The sequence below is a fragment of the Salvelinus namaycush genome, chromosome 32, assembly GCF_016432855.1.
Source record: "Salvelinus namaycush isolate Seneca chromosome 32, SaNama_1.0, whole genome shotgun sequence".
Lineage (NCBI taxonomy): Eukaryota > Metazoa > Chordata > Actinopteri > Salmoniformes > Salmonidae > Salvelinus > Salvelinus namaycush.
The window spans coordinates 19,711,785-19,732,418 of NC_052338.1; positions in this window are offsets into that span (position 1 = coordinate 19,711,785).

Here is a 20,634-nt window from a genome sequence, read left to right on the forward strand (position 1 = left end):
AGCTCTGTCAGGAGGAATTGGCCAAAATTAAGTTGGGGTTTTCTCTCTCCTCACTTTTCTTAGACAATTCAGGTGGTAGCCTGTTTAACTCTGTGATTGGCTGGAAGGGAGATAGATTTATCATTTTCTTTTACTTTTCAGGATATTGTTGAGAGCAGTTTTGAAACTGAATTTAGAAACTGAATTTGAAAACCGAATTCGAAAACTGAATTTGAAAACGGAATTCGAAAACTGAATTTGAAAAATAAATCTGAATGCATCTGAGAAATACAATATATAAATCTTTGGTAAACTTGAAATTGAGGTTTGTAAACATGATACACAGAAAATGAATGCAATATCTACTATATTGAAACTGATTATAGATATATTGAAATTGAATTACATTGAAATAAAAATGTTAAACAATGCAATATTTATTCAATCACGTTATCTTGTGTGTTTGTTGTTTCTCTTTGAGACACTAATGCAGCACCAATAGACACTAATTTCTAGCCATAATCTCAGTATTTCTTTATTCCAAACTGAGTTTAAAAAATCCTCATATGACAACACTGGTGTATTCAGTGAAATGAAACAATATAAAGGTTGTAAATATAAATAGATTGAATAAAGCTGAAATTATTCTGTAATCTATTCTATTTGACAGACAATCATTTCTGTTCTACATGATGCATTTCTGTCTGAGCGCCAGGCAATGTTACATCCTGAACAGGCCCCATATCTCTTTACATGCCCTGGGAGGGGTTAGGCAGAAACTGTCTGTTTATAAATAAATAATACAAGTATGTACTTTAATGTGGGGTTGGGCAGAACAAATAAATGTTCCAACAAAACTTGGATGTCCCCATCCATACAAGTTTGGTGTCATTGCCAACGAGTCAACGTCTTCACGGTTGAGAAGACATATTTCACAACCAGGATGTAAGCAGGATTTAGTAGTGTCAGACGTGTGGGGTGACAGTCAGTCACACAGGAATAGTTTCACCTCTGTGCACGCAAGTCTGTACATTGCAGACATAACTGTGGTATGCCAGTAGAGGTAGATATTTTCTCACGCTAAGATGGCATTGTCTGATTGAAGGATTTACTGTGGATAGAACTAAGCTACAGTGTCAGGGTGTCCAAGAGGTGGGTTTACAGTCCCTGATCAAATAAAGCCATGGAGTGGTTTAGTTCATCAATGACAATCAAATTAACTCTGATTAAGTCAATGATTTAACTAGTAGTAGTGGCACTCCAGTCTCCTTTTCACCTCATTTAACACCTGGTTTAACACCTGGCCACAAAACCTGACACGACCGTTTGGACTGGTGAATGACTGGTGACAGTGGAGCAATGAAACAATGGAAAGGAGTTAAAGCGGATCAGAAACAGACAAAAGCTGGAACATGACAGTCAACATTCCACTCCATTCCACCTCTGCACGCAGAACCAAACCTACTAAAGCTACTCTATTTTTGTTAAGGCTGTCATGATTAAAGGTGATAAGGAGAGGCGTGTTGACACAACAGCGTACAAAACAATTCACACGATGACTCAATAAGACAGACAGGATAGACCTGATCCCCATGTAACTGTTGTTACAGTAGTCATAGCAACAGAAACAGGCTACAGTAAAGGTACAATAGGTTAATATGGTTCCTTATAATACCACTTTACGCCCCACTTGGCCTAAAAACCCTAGCCTACATAGACCATTTTAAGCTATGGTGCTATGACAAGACCTGTGTGATGATGAGTAACCTTGCCTGAAACCTGAAGCCTAGTGTTAGCTTCCTGAGCCAATGCTAACGCTTTAGCACAGGGGGATTAACACAGTCTTGTGGCTAAAAGATGACCCAGGTTTAAGTCAAGTCAAATTATATGTCTGGGGACACCATTTGCAAAGGAAAGTTAGATATTGAACAGGATCTTAAGCACTTACAAATAATTTGTACAATATGTTACGAATTTGTATGGTGTCCCCAAACATACAAAATTAATGATGTAGTACACAATTGTCAGGGGCCCTTTTTGGCTTGTGAGCACTACTTACAAAACTACTGACTGAAAGTATACGAAACATTTATAACGTATCTTTATTTTGTGTTCATTTAGATGTAAAATGAGATTGAAATGAGATTATTTCATTGCTTCTATGGGGGCAGAGACGTCATTCAGTCAGGATTCTTTGCATAGATTTCCCTGAATGGCAGTTACAATATGTTTTACATATACGTCTTTCTACTTTTCCTGGTTCTCTGCCCTTCCTCCATTTATGTAAAGACAACTCTGTGTCAGACAACATGGTGAATTCCCTTGATTTGGTTCTGTTGGCCTTGACGACACAATGAGTAAATTGTTATATATACTCAATTAGACCAGGGATGGGCAACTGGTGGCCTCAACTTACTGTTGCGAGTTAGAACAGTAGAATACACAAGGTGCAATTTCGAAATTTGGTTGTGCATCAGCAGTTTTTCTCTCTATTATGTCAGTCATTGACAGTCAGTCAATTAGCCAATGTCAGCTAAAATGTTTTAGATCGCTAAGTTAGTTTAGCGGCCAGCTAATAAACTATTCATGGTCAGATTTTGTTACTCAGTCTCACTCAGATATCATAATAAAAACTTCCATGTAGAACCAGAGACAAAAGAGGGTTTTACCTGGAACCAAAAAGGGTTCTCCTATGGGGACAGCTGAAGAACCCTTTTAGAACCCTTTTTTCTAAGAATGTACTGTCGGCAGTCAAACGTTTGACAATCCTACTGGTGTGTCTGAGCTTTTAGAGTTAGACCAACAGTTTAAAGTAATACAGAAATATTGGTATTTGGCTAATAATAAGTATGCACATTATTTTCATAAAATAATTGCACTTTATTTACATAAAACAAATAGCATTTTATAAGTTGCATTTTACATGGAGTTGACCCAAACCCTGCCATAGGTATGCAGCCGTACTTGCCTGAAAAGTACAATACAAATTGTATGTTCTAAAATGTCACAATTGTGTTCTCATGAGTGACTTTTCAAGTGATACTAGGCAAGTTGGTCGAAATGGATTCTGTGGCTAGTAGTAGAAAAATAAGTCAATTTACAATTTATGTAAATGTTGTTTATTTTCTGTATTGAGTAAAAACAACCTCCACGTGTATTGAGGTTAAGAGAGTAATCGTGTGCGCTTGTTTGTTTTGCACAGTCAAATGCTATGTCTGGGGACACAATTTGCAAAGCAAAGTTTGTGTTCATTTGGATTTCAAATGAGACTGAGATGAGCATCATTGTTCCTGTGGGGACAGAGAAGTTATTTAGTCTGGATTCTTTCCACAGATGAATGTGAATGCTTAGTACTTTTCTTCCTCCATTTATGCAAAGACAGCTCTGTCAGACAACATGGTTATTTCCCGTGATATTGTTCTGGTGACATTAAAACAGTTACATAGTTTAATGGCTTTGATAGGAGAAACTGAAGATGGATCAACAACCTTGTAGTTGCTCCACAATACTAACCTAAATGACAGAGGGAAAAGTACATAAAATAAATATTCCAAAACATGCATCCTGTTTGCAATAAGGCACTGAAGTAAAAGTGCAAAAAAAAATTGGCTAAGAATTTAACTTCCTTCCCTGTGTCACGTTCTGACCTTAGTTCCTTTTTTATGTCTTTGTGTTAGGTTGGTCAGGGCTTGAGTTGGAATGGGTAGTCTATGTTCTTTTTTCTATGTTGTTATGTTTCTATGTGTTTGGCCTAGTATGGTTCTCAATCAGAGGCAGGTGTCGTTTGTTGTCTCTGATTGAGAATCATACTTAGGTAGCCTGTTTTCCCCATTTTGGTTGTGGGTGTTTATTTTCTGTCTAGTGTCTGTTCACCTTACAGAACTGTTTCGTTTTTTCTTATCGTTGTTATTTGTGTAGTGTTCAGTTTGAAATGAAAATATAACGAACACTTACCACGCTGCATTTTTGGTCCTCCTCTCCTTCCACCAACGAGAATCGTTACACCCTGAATATAAAATGTTATGTTTTGGGCAAATCCAACACAACACATCCCTTGGTGACCCTCTTCGGATAAAAATAAATGGAATGGAGCTAAACACAGGCAACATCCTAGAAGAAAACCTGGTACAGTGCTTTCCAACAGACACTGGGAGACAAATTAATCTTTCTACAGGACAATAACCTAAAACACAAAGCCAAATATACACTGGAGTTGATTACCAAGATGACATTGAATGTTCCTGAGTGGACTAGTTACAGTTTTTACTTAAATTGTCTTAGAAATCTATGGCAAAACCTGAACATGGCTGTCTAGCAATGATCAAAAACCAACTTGACAGAGCCTGAATCATTTTTATAAGAATAATGTGCACATATTGTAGACTCCAGGTGTGCAAAGCTCTTAGAGACTTACCCAGAAAGACTCACAGCTGTAATCGCTGCCAAAGGTGTTTCTACAAAGTATTGACTCAGGGGTGTGAATACTTATGTAAATAAGATATTTCTGTATTTCATTTTCAGTATTTGCTGACATTTTGAAAAACGTGTTTTCACTTTGTGATTATGGAGTAGTGTGTGTAGATGGGTGAGGAAAAATTATATTTAGTAAATGTTTAATTCAGGCTGTAACACAACAAAAATGTGAAATAAGTCAAGGGGTATGCATACTTTCTTAAGGCACTGTAGATAATGATGTGAAGTGAACTAAACTCTTTGTGTAGGCACAAGCACTCTGTGTTCTAATGTTCCATTGCTAATTCTCCTCATCATACCAGAGTAAAGAATGTTCAACCACTAGAAACTGATGAGTTGGTGATAGAGGATATTTATTAAAGTATGACCCAGGCCAGGGCTCTCCACACTGTTCATGGAGAGCTACCGTCCTGTAGGTTTTCACTCCAACTCTAATCTGCCACACCTGATTATTTTAATTACTGTAGCTGGCAGATCAACTGAATCAGGTCAACAGGGGTTGGAGCGAAAACCTACAGGAGTTTAACTCTCCATGAAAAGGGCTGGAGGGCCCTGACATACGCCATCATAACTTGCAATCTAAATCATGGTATACAAGTTGTATGTCTGCACCCACACTTGCATATAACTTAGCAACAAGTGCAGAAAGGATAGAGATCCCACACCTGTTCTTGACCCAATCAAATACACTTACCCACGATCTATAACTGTTGAACACCAAACAAAACATTTCAAAAGTGTTATTTCATGAATATCAATCATATCAATATGATATGATCTCATGTGATGATAGGGTCCCATGTGATATGGTATGGTCTCACTCTCATGTGATATGATATGGACTCATGTGGTGATATGATATGATATGTTCTCATGTGGTGATATGATATGGTCCCATGTGATGATATGATATGCTCTCATGTGATGATATGATCTCACTCTCATGTGATATGATCAAATCAAATCACATTTATTTATATAACTCTTCTTACATCAGCTGATATCTCAAAGTGCTGTACAGAAACCCAGCCTAAAACCCCAAACAGTAAGCAATGCAGGTGTAGAAGCACGGTGGCTAGGAAAAACTCCCAAGAAAGGCCAAAACCTAGGAAGAAACCTAGAGAGGAACCAGGCTATGAGGGGTGGCCAGTCCTCTTCTGGCTGTGCCGGGTGGAGATTATAACAGAACATGGCCAAGATGTTCAAATGTTCATAAATGACCAGCATGGTCAAATACTAATAATCACATCAGTTGTCAAGGGTGCAACAAGTCAGCACCTCAGGAGTAAATGTCAGTTGGCATTTCATAGCCGATCATTGAGAGTATCTCTACTGCTCCTGCTGTCTCTAGAGAGTTGAAAACAGCAGGTCTGGGACAGGTAGCATGTCCGGTGAACAGGTCAGGTGTAACGATTGTCGTCGGGAGAAAGAGAAGAGGACCAAGGTGCAGCGTGGTAAGTGTCCATATTAACTATTTTAATAAATACTAACACTTGAACAAAAACAACAAAAATGACAAACGAACAGTTCTGCAAGGTGACATACACTAAACAGAACACAACCACCCACAAACAAAAGTGGGAAAACAGGCTACCTAGGTATGGTTCTCAATCAGAGACAACGATAGACAGCTGCCTCTGACTGGGAACCATACCAGGCCAAACACATAGAAATAGAAAACCTAGACATACAACATAGAATACCCACCCACATCACACCCTGACCAAACTAAAAATAGGAACATACAAAGCAATCTACGGTCAGGGCGTGACATCAGGGTTCCATAGCCGCAGGCAGAACAGTTGAAACTGGAGCAGTAGCACGGCCAGGTGTACTGGGGACAGCAAGGAGTCATCATGCCAGGTAGTCCTGAGACATGGTCCTAGGGCTCAGGTCCTCCGAGAGAGAGAAAGAAAGAGAGAAAGAGAGAATTAGAGAGAGCATACTTAAATTCACACAGGACACCGGATAAGACAGGAGAAGTACTCCAGATATAACAGACTGACCCTAGCCCTCCGCCACATAAACTACTGTAGCATAAATACTGGAGGCTGAGACAGGAGGGGTCAGGAGACACTGTGGCCCCTTCCGATGATACCCCCGGACAGGGCCAAACAGGCAGGATATAACCCCACCCACTTTGCCAAAGCACAGCCCCCACACCACTAGAGGGATCACTTCAACCACCAACTTACCATCCTGAGACAAGGCCGGGTATAGCCCACAAAGATCTCCGCCACGGCATAACCCAAGGGGGGGCGCCAACCCGTGTGATGATATGGTCTCATGTGGTGATATGATATGGTCTCATGTGATGATATGGTCTCGTGATTATATGGTCTCATGTGATGATATGGTCCCGTTTAATATGGTCTTGTGATGATATGGTCCCATGTGATGAGATGCTCTATAAATTAAGAATTAATAGTAGAAAACCTCCATGAGGTGAGATCACAGTCCCTGATGAAGGGGTCCTAATTCTGATTTAGTGAATCAAGAACTAAAGATAACACGTTATATGAAGGAGGTGGACATAATGCATTCATAAAACCTTTATGAAAATGATCCCTTCCCGAATATTTCAGTATCATTCATAACAACCTTCATAACACATTTATTCAACATCATTCATCAGTTTAAGTTTCTGATTACAGTTTTACAGGTTGTTTTAGTAGAAGTATCTGGTGGGAGTGAGCCCGATGGTGGCTGGTGTTACTGTCATGGTTAGTTCTGCTCACCACAAAACTGTGTTAGACTATGCTGAGCTAAAGCTTAGGCATTAACTTTTGGAGCTAATGCAAGTTTTCAGGTCTCGGGCAAGGTTACTCAACACGTTACAATGACATCAATTGATCTAGTCTAGTGCCAGACCTTAGTGTAAGCGGTATGGCACCAGTGCAATTGAACCAGGAAAGGTTGAAAGACATGTATGTAAATCATATTGTGACTGCCATTCAGGATAATCTGTGGGGAGAATCCAGACTCAATCTCTTATCTGTCCCCACAGGAGCAATACCAAATACAAATGAACTCAATTTAAAGATGGTTATAATGTTTTGTATAATTTAAAGTAGCACTCACAAGCCAAAACAGGAACCTGAAAAGTGTGCACAATTGTGTTCAATGTCGTCAATGTTTACAATATGTTACTATTTTGTAAGTGCTTAAGATCCCGTTCAATGTCTTTTACTTTCTTTTGCAAAAGGTGTCCCCAGATATACAATTTCACTGGACTTATACCTGGGTCACCTTTTAGCCACAAGATTGTGTTAGCTCCCTAAGCTAAAGCATTGGCTCAGGCAGCTAACACAAGGCTTCAGGTCTCAGGCAAGGTAACTCATCATCACACAAGTCATGTCATCTCACCATAGCTTAAATGGACTATGTAGGCTAGGGTTTTTAGGCCAAATGGGGCGCAAGGTGGGATGATAAGGATCCATTACCTATTGTAACTTTCCTGTAGCTATGACTACTGTACTAACAGTTACATGGGGATCAGGTCTATCCTGTCTGTCTTACTGAGTCATTGTGGGAATTGTTTTGTACACTGTTGTGGTATAATGTGTCAACACTCCTCTCATTATGCATTGTGTTCCTTATTACCTTTAATAATCCTTAAGAGTCTAATCTAATTAACATATGTTGACTCTAATGCTTTCCACAGTTGTGTCAAGTTGGCTGTATGTCCTTTTGGTGTTGGACCATTCTTGATACACACTGGAGTGAAAAACCCAGCAGTGTTACAGGTCTTGACACATACCGGTGTGCCTGGCACCTACTACCATACCCCGTTCAAAGGCACTTCAATTTTTTGCCTTTTGTCACCCTCTGAATGGCAAACATACACAATCCATGTCTCAGTTGTCTCAAGGCTTAAAAATCCTTCTTTAACCTGTCTCCTTCCCTTCATCTACACTGATTGAAGTGAATTTAACAAGTGACATAAATAAGGGATCCTAGTTTTCAACTGGATTCACCTGGTCAGTCTATGGCTGTGTCCCAATCCAAAGGCAGCTGCCTGCTGAATACCTGTCTCCAAAGGCACCTACCTTAGAAGGCAGCACTTAGGTAACTGCCATTTGGGACAGGATTCGAAGGCAGCATCACCTGATGTGGCATTTGCATTCCACTGAGGGGGTGTAGTAGCCACTGTAGTAGCGTGAGCAACTAGTGCTAGCAATTCAGTTAACAATTATCCCAAAATGGAATGACAAGTAACATAATTGATTTGCTCAGTACCTGGTCATGAATTATGTTGACACCAACCAGAATAATTATCCTACAGTATAGGGTCCTCCTCTCACAAATTGCTTGTTCTGCAGCTCCATCATGGTGGACAGACAAACAGCCTTGCATGCATGATAAAGGATACAATTTTTAAAAATAGCTAAATCAGATATTTTACTGACTATTTAAGAATGATTCAAAATAGTGGTTTTTCACTGTGAAGATAAGCATTAGAGCTGCTAATGTTTTTTCTATGCATAGGCTTCATAGGATTCATTCATACAAATATTACACCGTGCATATGTCACGTTCTTTCAAAATCGAACCCAGAAGCAGACCAGGACAAGGAGAGTAGGAAGAAGGTGAGTAATTATTTACAAGTGAAAGTGAATGGGTAGATATATCCAGGTGGCGTAGCGGGCAGCGGTGGTGAGTTGATGGGAGTAAATAGGTGGATCCAATGGGGTAGCAGAATCCTCCGACGACCAGGCGGGAATGGGGTAAATGATCCAGGTGAGTAATGTTCATGGCTAACGATCCGGCAGGGAATGGATGTCAGATCCAGGCTTATGAAGAGAAGAGATGATGATCAGGACCAGGTGTGCAGATAGCTGATGGGATACAGGTGCGGGTAATCAGAACTCCCAACTGGCTACATTGCCCGGCAACCAGACAGGGTGCGTTCCAGGACGCCGGAAAAAACACTCCAGGACAGAACACAGGCAAAAAACCGACTCAGGAAACGGGATTCGTGACAGTACCCCCCCTCCGACGAACGCCACCGGGCGGACTACCCGGAGCGCCAGGGTGGAGGCGGTAAAAGTCACGAAGCAGGTCATCGTCAAGGATCTGACGCCGAGGAATCCAACTCCTCTCCTCAGAACCATATCCTTCCCAATCCACTAATTACTGGTACCCTCGACCCCGCCGTCTGGAGTCCATGATTCGGCGCACCGTGTAGACAGGACCACCTCTGATCATCCGAGGAGGAGGAGGACGAGGAGGAGGGGGAAACAGAGGACTGAGGAGAACCGGCTTGAGGCAGGAGACATGAAAGGTGGGATGTACTCTTAGTGTAGCAGGCAACTTGAGTCGGACCACAACAGGATTAATGATCCTCTCCACTACAAACGGACCAATGAACTTCGGTGACAGTTTCCTCGACTCAGTCCGTAGAGGAAGATCCCGTGTAGCCAACCAAACCCTATCACCGACGGTATAAGCGGGGGCAGGAATATGGCGACGATTCGCCTGGATCTGATATCGGTCAGAAACCTTAAGGAGGGCCTTCCTGGCCCGATGCCAGGTGCGGTGGCAACGACGAATGTGGGTCTGGACAGAAGGAACCGAGAGATCCCGCTCCTGAGAAGGAAACAAGGGAGGTTGGTAACCGTACAGGCACTGGAAGGGAGACATCCCAGTGGCAGATGAAGGGAGAGTATTATGAGCATACTCGACCCAGGGTAATTGAGAGGACCAAGAGGTGGGATCAGAGGAAACAAGACAGCGCAGCGTGGACTCCATCTTCTGGTTGGCTCTCTCCGCCTGACCATTAGATTGGGGGTGAAATCCAGATGTGAGACTGACTGTAGCTCCAATGGCCAAACAGAAGGATTTCCAGACAGCAGAGGTAAACTGAGGACCACGGTCAGAAACAATGTCACAGGGCAACCCGTGGACCCTGAACACCTCCCTAACCAGGATCTCGGACGTCTCAGTGGCAGAAGGCAGCTTGGAGAGGGGAACAAAGTGGGCAAACTTGCTGAATCTATCCACAATGGTCAGAATAACCGTGTTACCAACAGAAGAGGGCAACCCCGTGACAAAATCCAGGGCCAGATGCGACCAAGGTCGCCGGGGAATAGGTAGGGGGTGAAGAAGCCCAGAGCTGGCCCGATTGGTACTCTTATTCTGCGCACAAACAGGACAAGCGGCAACAAACCTCCGGGTATCTTCTCCCATGGCAGGCCACCAAAATCGTCTGCGCAGTAGCGCCATAGTCCGAGCAACGCCAGGTTGACAAGCTATCTTGCTGGCGTGGGACCACTGAAGGACAGCAGAACGAACCGACTCAGGCACGAACAACCGACCGGGTGGACCGTTACCGGGCCCGGGCTGTGTCCGAAGGGCTGCCATCACATCCTCCTCAATCCTCCATGTAACGGCTCCCACGACAACGTTCTGGGGAAGAATCGTCTCAGTCTTGGCCCCACTCTCCTCCGTCTTGGAGAACATCCGGGACAGGGCGCCCGCCTTCCCGTTCTTCGACCCAGGTCGGAACGTCAGGGAAAAATTGAAGCGTCCAAAAAACAAAGCCCACCGGGCCTGACGGGAGTTGAGACGTTTAGCCGATTGCACGTAAGCCAGATTCTTGTGGTCAGTCCAGACCACAAACGGTTGCTCCGCTCCCTCCAACCAGTGACGCCACTCCTCCAAGGCAAGCTTCACAGCGAGAAGCTCCCGGTTACCCACATCGTAGTTTCTTTCAGCTGGAGAAAGACGACAAGAGTAGAAGGCGCAGGGATGGAGTTTACCGTCAGTGGAGCTACGCTGGGACAGGATGGCACCCACCCCCACATCAGACGCATCCACCTCCACAACGAACTGACGGGAAGTGTCAGGTTGAGAGAGAATCGGGGCGTTGGTGAATCGGCTCTTCAAATCTAGAAATGCTCGGTCTGCCTCAGGAGACCAACAGAACTTTCTGGTGCAAGACGTCAGTACAGTTAAAGGGGCGGCCACCCGGCTGTAATCACGGATAAACCTCCGATAAAAATTTGCAAACCCCAGGAATCTCTGGAGCTGCAATCTCGTACCGGGCTGGACCCAATCCCGAACCGCCCGAACCTTCTCTTGGTCCATCTTGATCTCTCCCCTGGATATGATGTACCCGAGGAAGGACGTCGTGTGGGCGTGAAAATCACACTTCTCAGCCTTCACGAACAGACGGTTCTCCAGTAACCGCTGCAGGACCTGCTTGACCTGCTGAACGTGGCTAGAAAGCTCCTTCGAGAAGATGAGGATATCATCCAGGTAAACGAACACAAAAATACCAATCATATCTCTCAGAACGTCATTCACCATACTTTGGAACACAGCAGGAGCGTTGGTCAGTCCAAACGGCATCACCTGGTACTCAAAATGTCCCATCGGAGTATTGAACCCAGTCAACCGCTCGCCCCCCTCTTTGATCCGAACCAAATGATAAGCATTACGTAAATCCAGCTTCGTAAAAACCGTAGCACCCTGTAAGGAATCGAAAGCCGAGCTCATCAAGGGCAGGGGATACTTGTTCTTAACCGTAATATCATTCAAACCCCGATAATCAATACACGGTCGAAGAGAGCCATCCTTCTTGCTCACAAAAAAAAATCCTGCTCCGAGAGGTGATGACGAGGGCCGAATGAGACCTGCAGCTAGAGACTCCTTGATGTAGGTCTCCAAGGCCTCACGTTCAGGTCGAGAGATACTGTATAACCGTCCCTTGGGAAAGGCAGCTCCAGGAAACAGATTAATCGCACAGTCATAAGGTCGGTGGGGAGGAAGGGACAGAGCCTTCTGTTTACTGAATACTTCACCCAACTCGTGATATGTTTCTGGAACCAGGGACAAATCAGGAGGAGCAGAGTCCCTGACCTGACTGGAAACAGCAGGAGAACAGGCAGTCCTAAGGCAGTTAGCATGACACTCAATGCTCCAACTAGTTACCTTACCCGTCACCCAATCAAACGAGGGATTGTGTTCCTTCAGCCAGGGGTAACCAAGAACCAGAGGAACATGGGGCGAGGACAGAATGAGAAAGGAGAAACTCTGAATGATTCCCCGACACCAACATCTTAACCGGTTCAGTCCTCATAGTGATCCGTGCCAGACTACTGCCGTTCAGAGTGGTTGCTTCAATGGCTTCCGGCAATTGCTCCTTGGAAAGCCCCAGCTGTTCCACCAAGTCGGCATCAATAAAGCTGCCATCGGCACCTGAATCGATAAAAGCGTTCATCTCTAAGCTCTGATCCTTATTCATAAGGGTCGCAGGAAAACGGGGTCTGACAAGATCGTTGAGAGGTTGAAACTGGCTCGCTAAAATACCTCCCAAAACTAGCGAGCCGGGCAGTTTAACGGGCGCTGTGGACAAGCGGAGATGTAATGTCCCGAGCTACCACAGTAGAAACAGCTGTTGGTCTCACGTCTACGTTGGCGCTCCTCCTTAGTTAGCCCGTGTCGCCCCACTTGCATTGGTTCAGAATCTGGTGGCAAGACCCCTCCACTAATCCCGTGTGGGGAATAACGATCAATACGTTCTGGTTCACTTCCTGAACCGAATGGTAACCGAGTTGCTGATTGATTGGATGGGCCCCACTGCTTCTCCCTCCTTCTCTCTCGGACTCTATTATCTACCCGAATAGATAAAGTGACCAAGCTGTCTAGGTCACTAGGCTCTGGATAGGATATCAGCTCGTCCTTGAGTCGCTCTGACAACCCCTGGTAAAAAGCCGCTTGTAGGGACTCCTCATTCCAACCACTCTCCACCGCCAATGTCCTGAACTCGATCATAAAGTCTGCCACACTGCGAGCTCCTTGGCGAAGAGTGAACAAACGTTTAGCTGCGTCCTTACCTCGGACTGGATGGTCAAAAAGCTTTCTCATCTCTCCCGTGAACTCCTGGTATGAAGCCATGCAGGTACCCTGTCGTTCCCAAACGGCTGAAGCCCATTCCAGAGCTCTTCCACGCAGCAGTTCAATAACAAAGGCTATCCTAGCCTTGTCAGTGGCGTAAGAATGGGGCTGCAGATCAAACACTAACCCACACTGCATAAGAAACGAACGGCATCTTCCCAAATCCCCTTCATATTTATCAGGCGTCGGTACCTTGGGTTCACGGAAGGAAACCGCTCCAGACACGGCAGGTGAGATGGGTGAAACAGGTGGTGAATGAATCGCCGGCAAACTGAGCTGATCCTGGATTTGTGTCAAGCTAGCAGATAAGTTCTGGATTGAACCCGCTATCTCCTGTAGCGCCGTCTTGTGTTGTCCCAATGTCTTCCCCTGCTGGGTAATGGCATGGCAAACGGAGTCCAGGTCCGCTGGGTTCATCCTTGGCCGGATCGTTCTGTCACGTTCTTTCAAAATCGAACCCAGAAGCAGACCAGGACAAGGAGAGTAGGAAGAAGGTGAGTATTTATTTACAAGTGAAAGTGAATGGGTAGATATATCCAGGTGGCGTAGCGGGCAGCGGTGGTGAGTTGATGGGAGTAAATAGGTGGATCCAATGGGGTAGCAGAATCCTCCGACGACCAGGCGGGAATGGGGTAAATGATCCGGGTGAGTAATGTTCATGGCTAACGATCCGGCAGGGAATGGATGTCAGATCCGGGCTTATGAAGAGAAGAGATGATGATCAGGACCAGGTGTGCAGATAGCTGATGGGATACAGGTGCGGGTAATCAGAACTCCCAACTGGCAACATTGCCCGGCAACCAGACAGGGTGCGTTCCAGGACGCCGGAAAAAACACTCCAGGACAGAACACAGGCAAAAAACCGACTCAGGAAACGGGATTCGTGACAGCATATTATTAAAAGACACTGGTGTTCAGGATAACATGGGTTTTATATTCGTTGATGACTAATATCAAAATCAAATCAAATTGTATTTGTCCCATGCGCCTAATACAACAGTGAAATAACTTACCTTAACCAACCATGCAGTTTAAAAAAGTGTTAAATGATTTACTAAAATAAACTGAATAAAAAAATAGATAAAAAAAAAAAAGCAAGATAGAAAAATAACAAATAATAAAGAGCAACAATAAAATAACAGTAGCGAGGCTATATACAGGGGGTACCGGAACAGAGTCAATGTGCGTGGGCACAGGTTAGTCGAGGTAATTGAGGTAATATGTACATGTAGGTAGAGGTAAAGTCACTATGCATAGATAATAAACAGAGAGTAGCAGCAGAGTCAAATAAGTGGTGGGGGGGACAATGCAAAAAGTCTGGGTAGCCATTTGATTAGCTGTTCAGGAGTCTAATGGCTTGGGGGTAGAAGCTGTTAAGAAGCTTTTTGGACCTAGACCTGGTGCTCCGGTACCGCTTGTCATGCGGTAGCAGAGAGAACAGTCTATGACTGGTGTGGCTGGAGTCTTTGGCAATTTTTAGGAACTTCCTCTGACACCGCCTGGTATAGAGGTCCTGGATAGCAGAACACTTGGCCGCAGTGATGTACTGGGCCGTACGCACTACCCTTTGTAGTGCCTTGCGGTCAGAGGCACAGTAGTTGCCATACCAGGCGGTGATGCAACCAGTCAGGATGCTCTCAGTGGTGCAGCTGTAGAATCTTTTGAGGATCTGAGGACCCATGCTAAATCTTTTCAGTCTCCTGAGGGGGAATAGTCTTTGTGTGTTTGGACCATCATCATTTGTTGGAAATGTGAACACCAAGGAACTTGAAGCTCTTAACCTGCTCCACTACAGCTCCGTCGATGAGAATGGGGGTGTGCTCAGTCCTCCTTCTCCTGTAGTCCAAAATAATCTCCTTTGTCTTGATCACGCTAAGGGAGAGGTTGTCATCTCTGACCTCCTCCAAATACGCTGTCTCATGGTTGTCGGTGATCAGGCCTACCACTGTTGTGTTGTCGGCAAACTTAATGATGGTGTTGGAGTTGTGCTTGGCCATGGGTGAACAGGGAGTACAGGAGGGGACTGAGCACGCACCCCTGAGGGGTCCCAGTGTTGAGGATCAGCGTGGCAGATGTGTTGTTACCTACCCTTACCACCAAGTGGGCGGCCTTTCAGGAAGTCCAGGACCCAGTTGCAGAGGGAGGTGTTTAGTCCCAGGGTCCTTAACAGTCTAATGGACTTGAGATAGAAAGTGTTTTTCAGTCTCTTGGTCCCAGCTTTGATGCACTTGTACTGACCTTGCCTTCTGGATGATAGCAGGGGTGAACAAGATGTAACCTTTATTTAACTAGGCAAGTCATTTAAGAACAAATTCTTATTTACAATGACAGCCTACCAGGGAACAGTGGGTTAACTGCCTTGTTCAGGGGCAGAGCAACATATTTTTACCTTGTCAGCTAGGAGATTCGATCCAGCAACCTTTCGGTTACTGGCCCAACACTCTAAGCACTCTAACCACTAGGCTACCTGCCCTTGTTGTCCTTGATTATCTTTTTGGCCTTCCTGTGACATCGGGTGCTGTAGGTGTCCTGGAGGGCAGGTAGTTTGCACCCGGTGATGCGTTGTGCAGACCGCACTACCCTCTGGAGAGCCTTGCGGTTGTGGGCGGAGCAGTTCCCGTACCAGGCGGTGATACAGCCCGACAGGATGCTCTCGATTGTGCATCTGTAAAAGTTTGTGAGTGTTTTCGGGGTGACAAGCCAAATTTCTTCAGCCTCCTGAGATTGAAGAGGTGCTGTTGCGCCTTCTTCACCACGCTGCCTGTGTGGGTGGACCATTTCAGTTTGTCCGTGGAACTTTACACCTTCTCCACTACTGTCCCGTCGATGTGGATGGGGGAATGCTCCCTCTGCTGTTTCCTGAAGTCCACGATCATCTCCATTGTTTTGTTGACGTTGAGTGAGAGGTTATTTTCCTGACACCACACTCCGAGGGCCCTCACCTCCTCCCTGTAGGCCGTCTCGTCGTTGTTGGTAATCAAGCCTACCACTGTAGTGTCGTCTGCAAACTTGATGATTGAGTTGGAGCCGTGCATGGCCACGCAGTCATGGGTGAACAGGGAATACAGGAGAGGGCTGAGAACGCACCCTTGTGGGGCCCCAGTGTTGAGTATCAGTGGGGTGGAGATGTTGTTTCCTACCCTCACTACCTGACATGATTTCAAGATGGCGACCGGCAAGTTCGGCATGGTGGCAGCACTTTTACTTTATGTGTTTGTTTTAAATGTTACTGGAAATAATTGCCTCTGCTATTTAGATGAAAGAATAGTACATTCTCAGCAACTTCTCAGTCATGCAAACACTTTTGATGGCATCCAGCACTTCGGATTTGGAAGGAATGTTATATATCAAACTTTCATAGCACCTTCTTGGCACAAACCAAACGATCATCGAAATCCAGTCTGAAATCGTAAATTAATGGTGGAGATCTTATAATAACTCTATGCCTTCTCTTATTGGGTGATATCCATCAATGCGCTGGACCTCACTTTATCACGAACCCCATCAAACGGCCTATGCTTAGCTTGCGAACGGTGGATAAAGAGTAACAGCAAAGCTTTGGTATGTTTGGAATGCGCACAGTGGATTCATCTAAAATGCAGCGATTCTAGCTTTGTGCAAGGGGTCAAGGAAGCTTACCGTTGCTGTTGGTGTGCTGTACCCGCGGGGTGTGTGAGCATTGAAGGTGGCGTGGGACCAGGGAGCTTTCCGAGGGTGGAGAGTGCACCGGAGGAGGGGGGGTCAAGAGCGGAGCGGAGGGAACCAGAGGCGAGTGACGGGGGACACGGTGGTGAGGATGATGGAGTAGCACCTGGGGAGGGGTACTCCATGGGGAAAGAGAGGCCACGGGAGACAGGGCAGTGGGAAGATGGCAGCGCAGTGGTAGGCAAGTTACAAGTGGATCGGGAATTCAATGAGGCCTTTGGGAAGAAGGGCTTACATTTTGTGCACTTAAACGTCCAAAGCCTACTACCGAAGATCGATGAGATACGCCTGTTGGTTTGCAAATCAGAGGTGGGAGTCTTATGTTTTACTGTCACGACTTCCGCCGAAGTCGGCTCCTCTCCTTGTTTGGGCGGCAGTCGACGTCACCGGCTTTCTAGCCATCGCCACTCCATTTTTCAGGTATCCATTTGTTTTGTCTTGTTCCCTGCACACCTGGTTTTCATTCCCCAATCAATCTACATGTATTTATTCCTCTGTTACACATCATGTCTTTGTGTAAAATCTTACGTGTTTGTTTGTGTTACGTGTTTGTTGTTGACGCACCAGACTGGTTTGTTTTTTCCGTGGTATTTCACGAGGATGTTTATTGTTAAACATAATTCTTGTGACTGGAGTGGGCCAGACCGTGCGCATCAACCTCAGAATATGCCGATTTGGCTCTCGCCTTCTGTAAGAAGAAGGCGACTCAATTACCACCCCATCGACAGGGGGGATTACGCGATAAATCTCCTGGTAGAAGCAGCACTTCCCAGGAGTCACGTGTATCCTCTGTCACAGGAGGAGATGGCGGCTATGGAAACATATGTCTCCGAATCCCTGGGGCAGGGATACATTAGGCCATCCACTTCACCTGCGTCCTCAAGTTTTTTGGGGGGAAGAAGAAGGATGGAGTTCTGCGCCCAAGAATTGACTATAGGGGTATCAATCAGATCACAGTGAGGTACAGCTATGCACGGGGCGTGCTTCTTCACCAAATTGGATGTCAGGAGCGCTTACAACCTGGTGCGTATCCGGGAGAGGGACGAGTGGAAGACGACATCTAGTACCACCTCGGGGCACTATGAGTACATTGTCATGCCGTATGGGTTGATGAATGCTCCATCAGTCTTCCAGGCCTTTGTTGACGAGATTTTCCTGGACCTGCACGGGCAGAGTGTAGTGGTGTATATCGACGACATTCTGATATAATCCGCTACACGCGCCGAGCATGTGTCCCTTGTGCGCAGAGTGCTTGGTCGACTGTTGGAGCATGACCTGTACGTCAAGGCTGAGAAATGTCTGTAGTTCATACAGTCCGTCTCCTACATAGGGTACCGCATTTCCACTTCAGGGGTGGAGATGGAGAGTGACCGCATTTCAGCCGTGTGTAATTGGCCGACTCCCACCACCGTAAAGGAAGTGCAGCGGTTTCTAGGGTTTGCCAACTACTACCGGAGGTTTATTCAGGGTTTTGGTCAGGTAGCAGCTCCCATTACCTCACTGCTGAAGGGGGGGCTGGTGCGGCTGCAGTGGTCTGCTGAGGCGGACAGGGCTTTTGGTCACCTGAAGGTTCTGTTTACCTCGGCTCCCGTGCTGGCTGATCCGGATCCCTCTTTGGCGTTCATAGTGGAGGTGGACGCGTCTGAGGCTGGGATATGAGCCGAGGGGGGGGGGGGGGGCACTGTCACGACTTCCGCCGAAGTCGGTCCCTCTCCTTGTTCAGGCGGCATTCGGTGGTCGACGTCACCGGCTTTCTAGCTACCTCCGATCTATTTTTCATTTTCCATTTTAGTCTTTGTCTTTCACACCTGGCTTCACTCAACCAATTACTTGTTTATTATTTAACTGTTCCCCATGTTTTGTTTGTGAGTGATTGTTCTTTGTACATCGGTCCGTTTTGTGGGCTCGTTATGTTGCTGTGTATTTTTGGGATTTTGAGTAAAATACGTTGATTATGCTGTCCTGCGCCTGACTCTCTACACCAGCTACACACACAGGACTATTACACCTGTTCAAGTCCCCCTTCAGAGACTGTTTACCTGCCTGCCAAGGAGAAGTGTCAGCCAGCAGATCCACCCGTAGTACACACATCCTCTCTAGTCCAAAGGCCCTATAGTACACACATGCTCTCTATTCCAAAGGCCCTATAGTACACACATGCTCTCTATTCCAAAGGCCCTATAGTACACACATGCTCTCTATTCCAAAGGCCCTATAGTACACACATGCTCTCTATTTCATAGGCCCTATAGTACACACATGCTCTCTATTCCAAATGCCCTATAGTACACACATGCTCTCTATTCCATAGGCCCTATAGTACACACATGCTCTCTATTCCATAGGCCCTATAGTAAACACATGCTCTCTATTCCAAAGGCCAAGACTGAAAGATACAGTACAAACAGTCACCCATACTTTACTTTTACCATTTATTCAACACAACTGTGTATGTTCAAACGTAAATAGTTGTGTTTTTTTAACTTCATTTAACTTTAATGTTTTGTTTATTAATCAATGCATTATCCATGTATTTCAGTGTCAATGACTGCCATGTGGATATTATGAAAAACTTGACCTTGACATTATGCCATCACAGAAACCCAGCAGCGGACATCAAGGCAAACAGGTAAGGATGATTAATTTGTGTCAACTACCCCTTTAGGCAGTAAATCAAGACATATGAGTGACCAAATAACTTCACAGGCCTGTTATTGATACTTTGGCAATATATTCATAATTGATCCGTTTTTATTAGATGTAGTTTAACTGAAGAAAAGCAAATGAGGAGCGATTTCCTGCAGTGTGTGGAGAAAAAAGGTAGGCCTAGTAGTCAAAACATTTATATAGCCTAACATTATTTCTAGATTGCACTTGACTAGTAGTTTTAGAACTTTTTTTATGTTCCTATTACTACAGGGGCTGTGGCATTTATAAAAAGTGTTGAAGAAGTCGTGAGAAAATATAGGGATAAGAAATTGTCCCTCAACATGCCAGAAGGTTCCCAAAAGTTAAGATTTGGAAACCTAGATAACACAGTCTACGCAGGAGATGATGAGGAATTGAAAGATTGGAAATGGTCCTACTTTCCAGAGAGTATGGAAATGGTGGTCATTGGAGCAATAGATAACTTTTCTTTTTGTGAAGCAGAGTGTTCCCAATTGGTTGTTTTGGTTTGTGAGGATCGCAAGGTCTATGCCTATGAAGATGAGCGCCTGCATCTGCTTGCAAACACTTTGAAAGATATGTTTGATCTTCAAATCAAATTCCCAAGTGAAACAATCCATCGTGGGAAGTGTTTTGCAGACGTGGTAAGAATCACATTTCCATGTATATAATTGATGGTATACATTAAGACCAAAACATTACTGTGCACACAGCCTAAACAAAATTCAACAAATAATCATTGTTGTTAAATTACCAATCAAATTAAGTTCATGAGAATGTTCTCAGATCATTAATTTCTCTATCCATCTTAGACAGAGCTGTACACAGTCTGTGGCAACAGATGAAATGGATGAGACATTTGATATTAAATGAAAACAAATGTTAGATTGAGAAATATACAGTGTGTGT